At 45.6% G+C, this 13,770-nt stretch overlaps 2 long non-coding RNA genes across 2 annotated transcripts; both read right to left on the minus strand.

The window, feature by feature from the left end:
* Positions 1-292: 292 nt before the first annotated feature.
* LOC133950575 (uncharacterized) lies at positions 293-2,508 on the minus strand. The gene is made up of 3 exons (XR_009920379.1): positions 1,877-2,508; positions 1,153-1,228; positions 293-459 (listed from the first exon to the last, which is right to left on the minus strand). It is a non-coding gene; the product is annotated as an uncharacterized LOC133950575 (long non-coding RNA).
* A 4,523-nt stretch (positions 2,509-7,031) lies between these two features.
* LOC133950573 (uncharacterized) lies at positions 7,032-9,247 on the minus strand. Its single transcript, XR_009920377.1, has 3 exons — positions 8,616-9,247; positions 7,892-7,967; positions 7,032-7,198 (listed from the first exon to the last, which is right to left on the minus strand). It is a non-coding gene; the product is annotated as an uncharacterized LOC133950573 (long non-coding RNA).
* Between the last annotated feature and the right edge of the window lie 4,523 nt (positions 9,248-13,770).

The raw sequence follows: 13,770 nt of genomic DNA on the forward strand, positions 1-13,770 counted from the left end.
GTTTAAGAAAATGGTACATATTGGCCCCCGGGTAACTGTCAAGTTGTATTGTGGGATGGTTGTGAGGGGGGATTCGATTTATGTTGGAATCCCCCAGTACCAGGACTGGTTTGCGGCCTTTGATGAACCAGTCCTGGATTTTGCGGTTGGGTCTGGAGATGTGATATGTGGTCTTAAATTTACCTGCTGCGTTGGAGTCGGACTGCAGAGGACTGAATGGAGAGGAGGTGGCACAGGGTCCTGGGGAGCTGTCGTCGGGGGGTGAAGGTGTGTCGGAGTCCGGAGTGGCACAACCGGGAGGCGGAGTCCCCGGGCGCAGTTGTTGAGAGGAGGTCTCAGATACGGTGTTGTGGGCTACATTAGCCTTTATTACGCCGCTCATCATGTGTGATGACCCTCCTGCTAATGCGGTCGGGGCTCCTTCTTGTCCAATCGTGCCAGTCCGGGCACCGGCAACACCTAGGGGAGAGGAAGGGGGAGAAGAAATGATGTCAGGAACCAAGGAAAACGCATCAGATTCTGTGATGTTGTTGAGCGGGTCCGGTAGCTGGTGGATTTGGGCCTCTATCTGTTGTGTGTGTCTGTTTGGCCTTGATTGTATATTAGTAGTCGGTAAGTCTGGGGTGTTTGGGGATGGTAGTGTCACTGAAGTGTTGGGTCTGGTGAATTTCTGTCGGACGGGGGAAGGGTGGGGATCGGATGTTATTCCTCCCGTCTCCTGAGGGACCTGTTTGGGTCCCCAGGAGACTGTTTTTACCTTTGATAGGGAGGGGGTGGGGATGTTTGATTCTTCAGGGGCTAGTTTAAGCTCCCTGGTGAGACTGGGGGGAGTCAGTTGTGGGTGAGCCCTCTGTGTCTGTAGAGGGCTCTTCTTGAGTATGGGCGGGTGGGGTAGTACGTTCGGGGGGGTGTTATTCTGTGATCTTGATGTAGGTAAAGCAAGTCGTGTGTGTTGGTGTAATGGGGTCCTGGTTTGGGGGAGGGGGAAAGTCATGTGTCTGAAAGTCGGGTGTGGGCCATATTGAGTACGTCGAGAAGGTTGTGGTTGTTGAGTGTCCATGGCAGGTACTGTCCGGGGTTGGGTAGGGGTGGGGAGGAGGGGTGCACGATATTGTCGAGTCCTGTGTGGCTGGGATGTCAGTGGGAACTTACTGGAGGCTGGCAGTGGTGGAAATTCGTCCTCGTCGGATAATTCCGGGATGGTGGAGAGGGAACTCCCCAACCTGCTCTTGTGTGTGGAAAGAGGTTTTTGTTTGTTAATCATGTTGCGGTGTTGTGTGTGTCTGTTCAATGCATGTTCGGTGGCTGTAATTGTGTCTGGCCTGAAGCGTTGCCCGTATCTCCTTCTAGCCCAACCAATGGCTATCTGTAGTGCTGTAGTGTTATGTGTTGTCTGGCTGAGAGTATGTATGGTGTTGGCGTAGTGTTCTTGTAATATAGTCATGTTTGTTTTCATCCAGTGTGTTGTATTGTTTTGTATTTTGTGTCGTGTGGTGTCACAGGGTGTGGCTGGTTTGATGAATTCTGATAGTCTGTTGACCTGCCTCATCATTCCTGGTGGAAAGGTGTTAGTTGCAAGTGAGTGATCGGTTGTATGTTTATGGTGTATGGCCTGAATTAAACGGAATAGTTTTTTGGCAGCGGCTCGAGTTTCCGGGTCAGGTGCATGATTGAGTATGTGGGTGGGTGTTGTGTCTGTGTATGTGGTCCTGGGTGTAATGTTGTATTTGTTTTGTGGTGTTGAATGCGTGTTAATTGACATCAGTGGTGGTAGTGTTGTGTGCATGAGCTGTGGTCTGAGCCCTTGGCCACTCGACGCTACGGTCTTAGCTCTGTTAAAAAACATATTTTGATAATCACTGGTGGGGGTTCTTACCCTGGCAGCGTCGGTGAAGGTCTCATGGAGGTCCAACAGTGGTCTGGTTGATCTGCTCCTGGCCGTCCTTTGCCGAGCTGGGGTGCTGGATTGTTCGGTGAGGTTTTACCAGCTGTGCTCCAGCGAGATGGTCTTTGGCCTCTGGTGCCCTGGTGCCTGGTGGGGACACTGATACAAAAAAGAGGAGCTCCGGTGTGCTCGTCCCAGTGCGAGATAGAGTTTGTCCGGGAGGTCTCCAGAATGTTATTAAAAGTGTTTAACCCACAGAAAAAATGCACCAAAAAGCATGGGTCCAGATATAGTCCCCTGTCACAGTTTCTTAAAAAAGGGGGAGGAGATCTCAAAAAAGTTTTTGAGAGGAACAAGTAATCTCCATCTCAAAAGCAAAAAAGGAGGAGAGGAGGTCCTTTTTGCGATATAAAACTGTTTTTTGGAGGAAGACAAGGCCTCGGGCAGAAGCCCCCCAGGATGATCAAAAATTCTAACTTTTAAATAATTAAAAACAAACAATCTCAATAGTTAAAAAGCAAAAAGCTGCTTTAAAACAAGAGATAAAAGATAAAAGATAAAAAGAGTCTAAGGTGACGTACCGTAGAGTGGTTTTAAAATCCCTGACGTTTCGCAGTGGTTGTTGCTTCTTCAGAGGAGGCTGTTCAGACTGGTAGCTCTGGTGGTTTAAAAGTGTTGAAGGAGGGAAAGTGTGTCCCTCCTCCAAGGCTCAAACCACCTATCAGTTGGTTGTATTTGCAAATTGGTCGTTTGTGATTGGGCTAGAAGGGCAGATCCTGTTTGAGTTTTGGAGGGAAAATTAGGGTCCCATCTGATTGGTTGCTTTGGGGGGCGGTGGCTAGAAAATATCCAGGTAATTTTATCTGGTGTGTGCTGTTTAACAATAACTATGGCCTCAGGGTTAAGGTCTAGGTTCTTAACGTGGAGGACCTGGGTTCGAATCCCCAGGGGGAATGAAATTTATGGAATTCCCCATGAAGGAAATCATTGTTCCTTCTACAACGTGAAAATATCTTTGTTGTATAGGCTGTTTAACCAGATGTGGGGGGGATTTTGTTGTGTTTTTCGTATGTTATTCTACACTAGGTTACCTTCCAGCCGGATTGAAGCTCACAAGATTTGAACTGATTGTCTATTTTCTACAATCACTGTGGCAACGGGGATGGACCCAGGACTTTGGCGTGGGGGATCCGGGTTCAAGGACCGCCCCGGGGCACCTAAACAGAAGTTTACAGGGATGGGCTCAGGACTTTGGCGTGGGGGATCCAAGTTCAAGACTGCCCCAGGACATCAAACAGGGGTCGCTGTTGTTGGGGTTACACGTGAGGGAAGCTGTCCCTCCGTATATAGTTGTTATCGATTTTTTGTTTAAGGTAAGAAGCTCTTGTGATTGGAAGGTCTATCCATCACTGGGTGGAAAGTCTGTGTGTGTGCATGTGCGTGTGTGTGAGTGTGTGTGTGTGTAGATATGTATGTGTGTGTGTGTGTGTGTGTGAAGATGTAAGTGTGTGTGTTATTATTTATATGGTTATTGTATTAAACGTATGTTCCAACCGGATTGTTATTCATAGGTCAGTGGCACGGGCGGGGTTAGGTTTGGGTTAGGGTTGGGGTTTAGGATTCAGGGGTTTGATTTTTGTGGCACTGGCCTACTGACCTATTTCGTTCAAACCGGTTGGAAATTTGACAGTGTGGTGATAGTCAGGTTGGTAGAGTACAGCTCCACCATCCCGGGGACCAGGGTTCAATCCCCAGGCAGAGCACAACAGTCAGGACCATGGGGCAGAGAAAGGGGCAGGTCAGGATACTCTACGGGCCTGTCGCAACTGGATGGTGTCATCATTCAGGCCCGTAGGCACAATGGTGTTCATTTTATGGATCCATAATTTTTCTGCCCTCTTTCTCTGCCCAACAGTCCATTGGTCGTTGCTCTCCAAACCTGAGATTATTAGTTTATTGGTGGGGTGTTGCTGGAAATGTTTGACCAGGTGGGTGGTTAATTTGCCTTCCCCAATGCTATACATATGTTGTTTGAGGCGTGTAAGTATTGTATGTTTCGTCTCTCCTATATAGTGTTTATGGCAAGTGGTGCATGTGATAATGTATATTACGTTAGTAGTGTTAAGGGAGAATGTGCCGAGTGTTGGAAATGCTGTGGTGCTGTGGGGGTTGGATATAAATTTTCTATTTTTGTAATGTGTAATATATTGTATTTGAATGGGGGGTCTATTGTCTGTAAATTTGGATTTTATGAGGAGGCTATGGAGACTTTGATTTTTTCTATATGCTGAAATTGTGTTGTGGTTATGGAAGGCCGGATGTATTGTTTGGGTGTGGGAGAAGTTTTGTTTAATGAGGTTATGGAGTCTGGTTGTTTGATGAGAGAATGTAGATATGAATGGAATTAATATGGGTTTGATTTCCAGGTTATTGGGAGGATGATTGGTTGTGGTCTCGGAGAGAGGGTTAGGGTTATGGTTAGGGTTAGGGCCTAGGTTAGGGTTAGGGTTAGGGTTTAGGTACTGGGTTGAGTTAGGTTTAGGATTGGGGCCTAGGTTAGGGTTAGTAGGGTTAATAGGGTTAGGGTTAGGGTTTAGGAACTGGGTTGGGTTAGGGTTAGGATTGGGGCCTAGGTTAGGGTTAGGGTTTAGGTTCTGGGTTGGGTTAGGATTAGGATTGGGGCCTAGGTTAGGGTTAGTAGGGTTAGTAGGGTTAGGGTTAGGGCTTAAACTAGGGAGATAGGTGGATTTTATTGTTGGGGGCCCTGTGGTTGGGAGTCCCTCCGAGACCGGAGGCTGGGGTGGAGCATCTGTGTTGTTGGAGCGAGTGAGGGCGAGGGAGGCCAAAGTATTATTTTTAATGTGGCGGAGGAATCGTTTAGAGTAGCCCCTGTGTCTGAGTGCGGAGAATAGAATTGCAATTGATTCGTGAAGATCTGAGGGTGTCGAAGATAGTCTATAGAAACGGATGATTTGTGATTTTATTAAGCCTTTAAATGTATGTTTCGGATGGTAACTTTTTTTATGTAGTAGTGCGTGTGTATCAGTAGTTTTGAAAAAGACTTTAGTGAGAAGTTTGTGAGGAGCCGAATTAATGGAATTATCAAAAAAAACTGTAGTGTCCAGGAAATTAACATGAGAGGGGTCTATGGTGTATTTTACTTTTATAGATGGGTGGTGGTTATTGAGTGTGTTGATAAAATCAGAAAATAAAGTGATGTCGTGGTGCCAAATGCCAAATATGTCGTCTAAAAAACGGAGATAAAGAAGTGGTTGTCGGGTGCATTTGGCCAATGCCTCTCGCTCCCACTCGCTCATATAAATGTTCGCATATGATGGCGCGTATCTCTGACCCATGGCTGTTCCGTGAATTTGGAGGTATTGTTTGTTATTAAATGTAAAATCATTATTGTTGAGGCAAATGTTGAGGAGTTCAATTATCTGTTTGTCCGGTCTATTAATGTCGGGATATTTATTAAAGATGGATGTAATCGCTTTAATGCCTATGTTTGTGTTAATGTTAGTGTATAAGCTGTCTATATCTATTGTAAATAAAAATGACTGATTTGGAACAACCATGGGTCGGATGAGGTCTATGAAGTGATATGTATCTTTTATGTAGGCCGGGTGTTTGTTGGAAAGGGGTCCAAGGAAATATTCTATATATTCTGATATATGGTAAGATGTGCTGTTGCAGTCGGAAACTATTGGTCTACCGGGGGGAACTTCATAGGGTATGGTCCAGGTTTGGGGTTCTTTATGTACTTTTGGAAGTAGATAAAAAAGTCTAGGTCGTGGGTGATCGGGGCCAAATAGATAGTGTTTTTGTTTGTGTGTGATGATTTTTTGGTCATATAGATTTTGGATAATATTTCTGAGGAGGGGTTGAGTTTGATTTTGTTGGTCAGATTGGATGAGTTTGTAATGTGTAGTGTTGGATAATAATCTATTTGCCTCCAGTAAATATTGCTGTCTGTCCATTATAACTGTTTTTGATCCTTTGTCAGCTGGTTTTATAATTATATTTGGATTTTTGATGAGTTGTTCTAAGGCCCTGCGCTCCGGCCCCGAGAGGTTGTCTGCCACGTCCCCAGGGGGCCGGTACTGACGCAGGGCCTGTTTGTTCTTTTGCAACAGGGTTATGGTATTTTTGTGTGACTGTTCTATAGTGGGTTCCCAGCTGGATTTATTGGTGAAGGGTATCTGTATGTGTTGTGGTTTATTGAAAAAGTGGCTGATAATTTTGAGGCGTCTATTGTATTGATGTAGGTCCCTATGAAGTTCCTCCCAGTCAAAATGTGTAGGGCGTGGAATGAATGAAAGACCCCTTTCCAATATCTGAATTTGTTCTGCGGTTGGGGTGAATAGTGTAGATAGATTGAGGATATTTGATGTGGAGCTCCACCCCAAATCAGGTGCGGGGTCAGTAAGGGGCGTTATGTTAAGATGTAAGTTGGATGGGACTGTATTTAAGCCCGGTTTGGGTTTTGATGTGATTGTAAATTTAATTGTTGCAACCAGTATTCAAAAATGCGTGTGGCAGTGGCCGGTTTCCAGTGTATATTATCTTGCTCTGTAAAAAAAGTGTCGTGAGGTATTTCGGCTAAAAATGGAAAGTAAGTGGCTATGGTATTGTTAATATATTTAAGGTTGTGTTGCTGTTTACTAGTGAGGTTGGCAGAAAAATTAATAATGGGGAAGTAAATGTCAGCATTGGGGAAGGCAAGTTGGGCCTGTTTGTATAGTGCTTTGAGCTGTTTGCAAGAGGTCTGCCTGGGGTCCTGATCTTTGTTATTAATACCAATTGAGAGGACGACAATTTTAACATCTGGAATGGGGATGGCTTTCTCACACAGTTTAAGAAAATGGTACATATTGGCCCCCGGGTAACTGTCAAGTTGTATTGTGGGATGGTTGTGAGGGGGGATTCGATTTATGTTGGAATCCCCCAGTACCAGGACTGGTTTGCGGCCTTTGATGAACCAGTCCTGGATTTTGCGGTTGGGTCTGGAGATGTGATATGTGGTCTTAAATTTACCTGCTGCGTTGGAGTCGGACTGCAGAGGACTGAATGGAGAGGAGGTGGCACAGGGTCCTGGGGAGCTGTCGTCGGGGGGTGAAGGTGTGTCGGAGTCCGGAGTGGCACAACCGGGAGGCGGAGTCCCCGGGCGCAGTTGTTGAGAGGAGGTCTCAGATACGGTGTTGTGGGCTACATTAGCCTTTATTACGCCGCTCATCATGTGTGATGACCCTCCTGCTAATGCGGTCGGGGCTCCTTCTTGTCCAATCGTGCCAGTCCGGGCACCGGCAACACCTAGGGGAGAGGAAGGGGGAGAAGAAATGATGTCAGGAACCAAGGAAAACGCATCAGATTCTGTGATGTTGTTGAGCGGGTCCGGTAGCTGGTGGATTTGGGCCTCTATCTGTTGTGTGTGTCTGTTTGGCCTTGATTGTATATTAGTAGTCGGTAAGTCTGGGGTGTTTGGGGATGGTAGTGTCACTGAAGTGTTGGGTCTGGTGAATTTCTGTCGGACGGGGGAAGGGTGGGGATCGGATGTTATTCCTCCCGTCTCCTGAGGGACCTGTTTGGGTCCCCAGGAGACTGTTTTTACCTTTGATAGGGAGGGGGTGGGGATGTTTGATTCTTCAGGGGCTAGTTTAAGCTCCCTGGTGAGACTGGGGGGAGTCAGTTGTGGGTGAGCCCTCTGTGTCTGTAGAGGGCTCTTCTTGAGTATGGGCGGGTGGGGTAGTACGTTCGGGGGGGTGTTATTCTGTGATCTTGATGTAGGTAAAGCAAGTCGTGTGTGTTGGTGTAATGGGGTCCTGGTTTGGGGGAGGGGGAAAGTCATGTGTCTGAAAGTCGGGTGTGGGCCATATTGAGTACGTCGAGAAGGTTGTGGTTGTTGAGTGTCCATGGCAGGTACTGTCCGGGGTTGGGTAGGGGTGGGGAGGAGGGGTGCACGATATTGTCGAGTCCTGTGTGGCTGGGATGTCAGTGGGAACTTACTGGAGGCTGGCAGTGGTGGAAATTCGTCCTCGTCGGATAATTCCGGGATGGTGGAGAGGGAACTCCCCAACCTGCTCTTGTGTGTGGAAAGAGGTTTTTGTTTGTTAATCATGTTGCGGTGTTGTGTGTGTCTGTTCAATGCATGTTCGGTGGCTGTAATTGTGTCTGGCCTGAAGCGTTGCCCGTATCTCCTTCTAGCCCAACCAATGGCTATCTGTAGTGCTGTAGTGTTATGTGTTGTCTGGCTGAGAGTATGTATGGTGTTGGCGTAGTGTTCTTGTAATATAGTCATGTTTGTTTTCATCCAGTGTGTTGTATTGTTTTGTATTTTGTGTCGTGTGGTGTCACAGGGTGTGGCTGGTTTGATGAATTCTGATAGTCTGTTGACCTGCCTCATCATTCCTGGTGGAAAGGTGTTAGTTGCAAGTGAGTGATCGGTTGTATGTTTATGGTGTATGGCCTGAATTAAACGGAATAGTTTTTTGGCAGCGGCTCGAGTTTCCGGGTCAGGTGCATGATTGAGTATGTGGGTGGGTGTTGTGTCTGTGTATGTGGTCCTGGGTGTAATGTTGTATTTGTTTTGTGGTGTTGAATGCGTGTTAATTGACATCAGTGGTGGTAGTGTTGTGTGCATGAGCTGTGGTCTGAGCCCTTGGCCACTCGACGCTACGGTCTTAGCTCTGTTAAAAAACATATTTTGATAATCACTGGTGGGGGTTCTTACCCTGGCAGCGTCGGTGAAGGTCTCATGGAGGTCCAACAGTGGTCTGGTTGATCTGCTCCTGGCCGTCCTTTGCCGAGCTGGGGTGCTGGATTGTTCGGTGAGGTTTTACCAGCTGTGCTCCAGCGAGATGGTCTTTGGCCTCTGGTGCCCTGGTGCCTGGTGGGGACACTGATACAAAAAAGAGGAGCTCCGGTGTGCTCGTCCCAGTGCGAGATAGAGTTTGTCCGGGAGGTCTCCAGAATGTTATTAAAAGTGTTTAACCCACAGAAAAAATGCACCAAAAAGCATGGGTCCAGATATAGTCCCCTGTCACAGTTTCTTAAAAAAGGGGGAGGAGATCTCAAAAAAGTTTTTGAGAGGAACAAGTAATCTCCATCTCAAAAGCAAAAAAGGAGGAGAGGAGGTCCTTTTTGCGATATAAAACTGTTTTTTGGAGGAAGACAAGGCCTCGGGCAGAAGCCCCCCAGGATGATCAAAAATTCTAACTTTTAAATAATTAAAAACAAACAATCTCAATAGTTAAAAAGCAAAAAGCTGCTTTAAAACAAGAGATAAAAGATAAAAGATAAAAAGAGTCTAAGGTGACGTACCGTAGAGTGGTTTTAAAATCCCTGACGTTTCGCAGTGGTTGTTGCTTCTTCAGAGGAGGCTGTTCAGACTGGTAGCTCTGGTGGTTTAAAAGTGTTGAAGGAGGGAAAGTGTGTCCCTCCTCCAAGGCTCAAACCACCTATCAGTTGGTTGTATTTGCAAATTGGTCGTTTGTGATTGGGCTAGAAGGGCAGATCCTGTTTGAGTTTTGGAGGGAAAATTAGGGTCCCATCTGATTGGTTGCTTTGGGGGGCGGTGGCTAGAAAATATCCAGGTAATTTTATCTGGTGTGTGCTGTTTAACAATAACTATGGCCTCAGGGTTAAGGTCTAGGTTCTTAACGTGGAGGACCTGGGTTCGAATCCCCAGGGGGAATGAAATTTATGGAATTCCCCATGAAGGAAATCATTGTTCCTTCTACAACGTGAAAATATCTTTGTTGTATAGGCTGTTTAACCAGATGTGGGGGGGATTTTGTTGTGTTTTTCGTATGTTATTCTACACTAGGTTACCTTCCAGCCGGATTGAAGCTCACAAGATTTGAACTGATTGTCTATTTTCTACAATCACTGTGGCAACGGGGATGGACCCAGGACTTTGGCGTGGGGGATCCGGGTTCAAGGACCGCCCCGGGGCACCTAAACAGAAGTTTACAGGGATGGGCTCAGGACTTTGGCGTGGGGGATCCAAGTTCAAGACTGCCCCAGGACATCAAACAGGGGTCGCTGTTGTTGGGGTTACACGTGAGGGAAGCTGTCCCTCCGTATATAGTTGTTATCGATTTTTTGTTTAAGGTAAGAAGCTCTTGTGATTGGAAGGTCTATCCATCACTGGGTGGAAAGTCTGTGTGTGTGCATGTGCGTGTGTGTGAGTGTGTGTGTGTGTAGATATGTATGTGTGTGTGTGTGTGTGTGTGAAGATGTAAGTGTGTGTGTTATTATTTATATGGTTATTGTATTAAACGTATGTTCCAACCGGATTGTTATTCATAGGTCAGTGGCACGGGCGGGGTTAGGTTTGGGTTAGGGTTGGGGTTTAGGATTCAGGGGTTTGATTTTTGTGGCACTGGCCTACTGACCTATTTCGTTCAAACCGGTTGGAAATTTGACAGTGTGGTGATAGTCAGGTTGGTAGAGTACAGCTCCACCATCCCGGGGACCAGGGTTCAATCCCCAGGCAGAGCACAACAGTCAGGACCATGGGGCAGAGAAAGGGGCAGGTCAGGATACTCTACGGGCCTGTCGCAACTGGATGGTGTCATCATTCAGGCCCGTAGGCACAATGGTGTTCATTTTATGGATCCATAATTTTTCTGCCCTCTTTCTCTGCCCAACAGTCCATTGGTCGTTGCTCTCCAAACCTGAGATTATTAGTTTATTGGTGGGGTGTTGCTGGAAATGTTTGACCAGGTGGGTGGTTAATTTGCCTTCCCCAATGCTATACATATGTTGTTTGAGGCGTGTAAGTATTGTATGTTTCGTCTCTCCTATATAGTGTTTATGGCAAGTGGTGCATGTGATAATGTATATTACGTTAGTAGTGTTAAGGGAGAATGTGCCGAGTGTTGGAAATGCTGTGGTGCTGTGGGGGTTGGATATAAATTTTCTATTTTTGTAATGTGTAATATATTGTATTTGAATGGGGGGTCTATTGTCTGTAAATTTGGATTTTATGAGGAGGCTATGGAGACTTTGATTTTTTCTATATGCTGAAATTGTGTTGTGGTTATGGAAGGCCGGATGTATTGTTTGGGTGTGGGAGAAGTTTTGTTTAATGAGGTTATGGAGTCTGGTTGTTTGATGAGAGAATGTAGATATGAATGGAATTAATATGGGTTTGATTTCCAGGTTATTGGGAGGATGATTGGTTGTGGTCTCGGAGAGAGGGTTAGGGTTATGGTTAGGGTTAGGGCCTAGGTTAGGGTTAGGGTTAGGGTTTAGGTACTGGGTTGAGTTAGGTTTAGGATTGGGGCCTAGGTTAGGGTTAGTAGGGTTAATAGGGTTAGGGTTAGGGTTTAGGAACTGGGTTGGGTTAGGGTTAGGATTGGGGCCTAGGTTAGGGTTAGGGTTTAGGTTCTGGGTTGGGTTAGGATTAGGATTGGGGCCTAGGTTAGGGTTAGTAGGGTTAGTAGGGTTAGGGTTAGGGCTTAAACTAGGGAGATAGGTGGATTTTATTGTTGGGGGCCCTGTGGTTGGGAGTCCCTCCGAGACCGGAGGCTGGGGTGGAGCATCTGTGTTGTTGGAGCGAGTGAGGGCGAGGGAGGCCAAAGTATTATTTTTAATGTGGCGGAGGAATCGTTTAGAGTAGCCCCTGTGTCTGAGTGCGGAGAATAGAATTGCAATTGATTCGTGAAGATCTGAGGGTGTCGAAGATAGTCTATAGAAACGGATGATTTGTGATTTTATTAAGCCTTTAAATGTATGTTTCGGATGGTAACTTTTTTTATGTAGTAGTGCGTGTGTATCAGTAGTTTTGAAAAAGACTTTAGTGAGAAGTTTGTGAGGAGCCGAATTAATGGAATTATCAAAAAAAACTGTAGTGTCCAGGAAATTAACATGAGAGGGGTCTATGGTGTATTTTACTTTTATAGATGGGTGGTGGTTATTGAGTGTGTTGATAAAATCAGAAAATAAAGTGATGTCGTGGTGCCAAATGCCAAATATGTCGTCTAAAAAACGGAGATAAAGAAGTGGTTGTCGGGTGCATTTGGCCAATGCCTCTCGCTCCCACTCGCTCATATAAATGTTCGCATATGATGGCGCGTATCTCTGACCCATGGCTGTTCCGTGAATTTGGAGGTATTGTTTGTTATTAAATGTAAAATCATTATTGTTGAGGCAAATGTTGAGGAGTTCAATTATCTGTTTGTCCGGTCTATTAATGTCGGGATATTTATTAAAGATGGATGTAATCGCTTTAATGCCTATGTTTGTGTTAATGTTAGTGTATAAGCTGTCTATATCTATTGTAAATAAAAATGACTGATTTGGAACAACCATGGGTCGGATGAGGTCTATGAAGTGATATGTATCTTTTATGTAGGCCGGGTGTTTGTTGGAAAGGGGTCCAAGGAAATATTCTATATATTCTGATATATGGTAAGATGTGCTGTTGCAGTCGGAAACTATTGGTCTACCGGGGGGAACTTCATAGGGTATGGTCCAGGTTTGGGGTTCTTTATGTACTTTTGGAAGTAGATAAAAAAGTCTAGGTCGTGGGTGATCGGGGCCAAATAGATAGTGTTTTTGTTTGTGTGTGATGATTTTTTGGTCATATAGATTTTGGATAATATTTCTGAGGAGGGGTTGAGTTTGATTTTGTTGGTCAGATTGGATGAGTTTGTAATGTGTAGTGTTGGATAATAATCTATTTGCCTCCAGTAAATATTGCTGTCTGTCCATTATAACTGTTTTTGATCCTTTGTCAGCTGGTTTTATAATTATATTTGGATTTTTGATGAGTTGTTCTAAGGCCCTGCGCTCCGGCCCCGAGAGGTTGTCTGCCACGTCCCCAGGGGGCCGGTACTGACGCAGGGCCTGTTTGTTCTTTTGCAACAGGGTTATGGTATTTTTGTGTGACTGTTCTATAGTGGGTTCCCAGCTGGATTTATTGGTGAAGGGTATCTGTATGTGTTGTGGTTTATTGAAAAAGTGGCTGATAATTTTGAGGCGTCTATTGTATTGATGTAGGTCCCTATGAAGTTCCTCCCAGTCAAAATGTGTAGGGCGTGGAATGAATGAAAGACCCCTTTCCAATATCTGAATTTGTTCTGCGGTTGGGGTGAATAGTGTAGATAGATTGAGGATATTTGATGTGGAGCTCCACCCCAAATCAGGTGCGGGGTCAGTAAGGGGCGTTATGTTAAGATGTAAGTTGGATGGGACTGTATTTAAGCCCGGTTTGGGTTTTGATGTGATTGTAAATTTAATTGTTGCAACCAGTATTCAAAAATGCGTGTGGCAGTGGCCGGTTTCCAGTGTATATTATCTTGCTCTGTAAAAAAAGTGTCGTGAGGTATTTCGGCTAAAAATGGAAAGTAAGTGGCTATGGTATTGTTAATATATTTAAGGTTGTGTTGCTGTTTACTAGTGAGGTTGGCAGAAAAATTAATAATGGGGAAGTAAATGTCAGCATTGGGGAAGGCAAGTTGGGCCTGTTTGTATAGTGCTTTGAGCTGTTTGCAAGAGGTCTGCCTGGGGTCCTGATCTTTGTTATTAATACCAATTGAGAGGACGACAATTTTAACATCTGGAATGGGGATGGCTTTCTCACACAGTTTAAGAAAATGGTACATATTGGCCCCCGGGTAACTGTCAAGTTGTATTGTGGGATGGTTGTGAGGGGGGATTCGATTTATGTTGGAATCCCCCAGTACCAGGACTGGTTTGCGGCCTTTGATGAACCAGTCCTGGATTTTGCGGTTGGGTCTGGAGATGTGATATGTGGTCTTAAATTTACCTGCTGCGTTGGAGTCGGACTGCAGAGGACTGAATGGAGAGGAGGTGGCACAGGGTCCTGGGGAGCTGTCGTCGGGGGGTGAAGGTGTGTCGGAGTCCGGAGTGGCACA

The sequence above is a fragment of the Platichthys flesus genome, unplaced genomic scaffold, assembly GCF_949316205.1.
Source record: "Platichthys flesus unplaced genomic scaffold, fPlaFle2.1 scaffold_45, whole genome shotgun sequence".
In the NCBI taxonomy this organism is placed as follows: Eukaryota; Metazoa; Chordata; class Actinopteri; order Pleuronectiformes; family Pleuronectidae; genus Platichthys; species Platichthys flesus.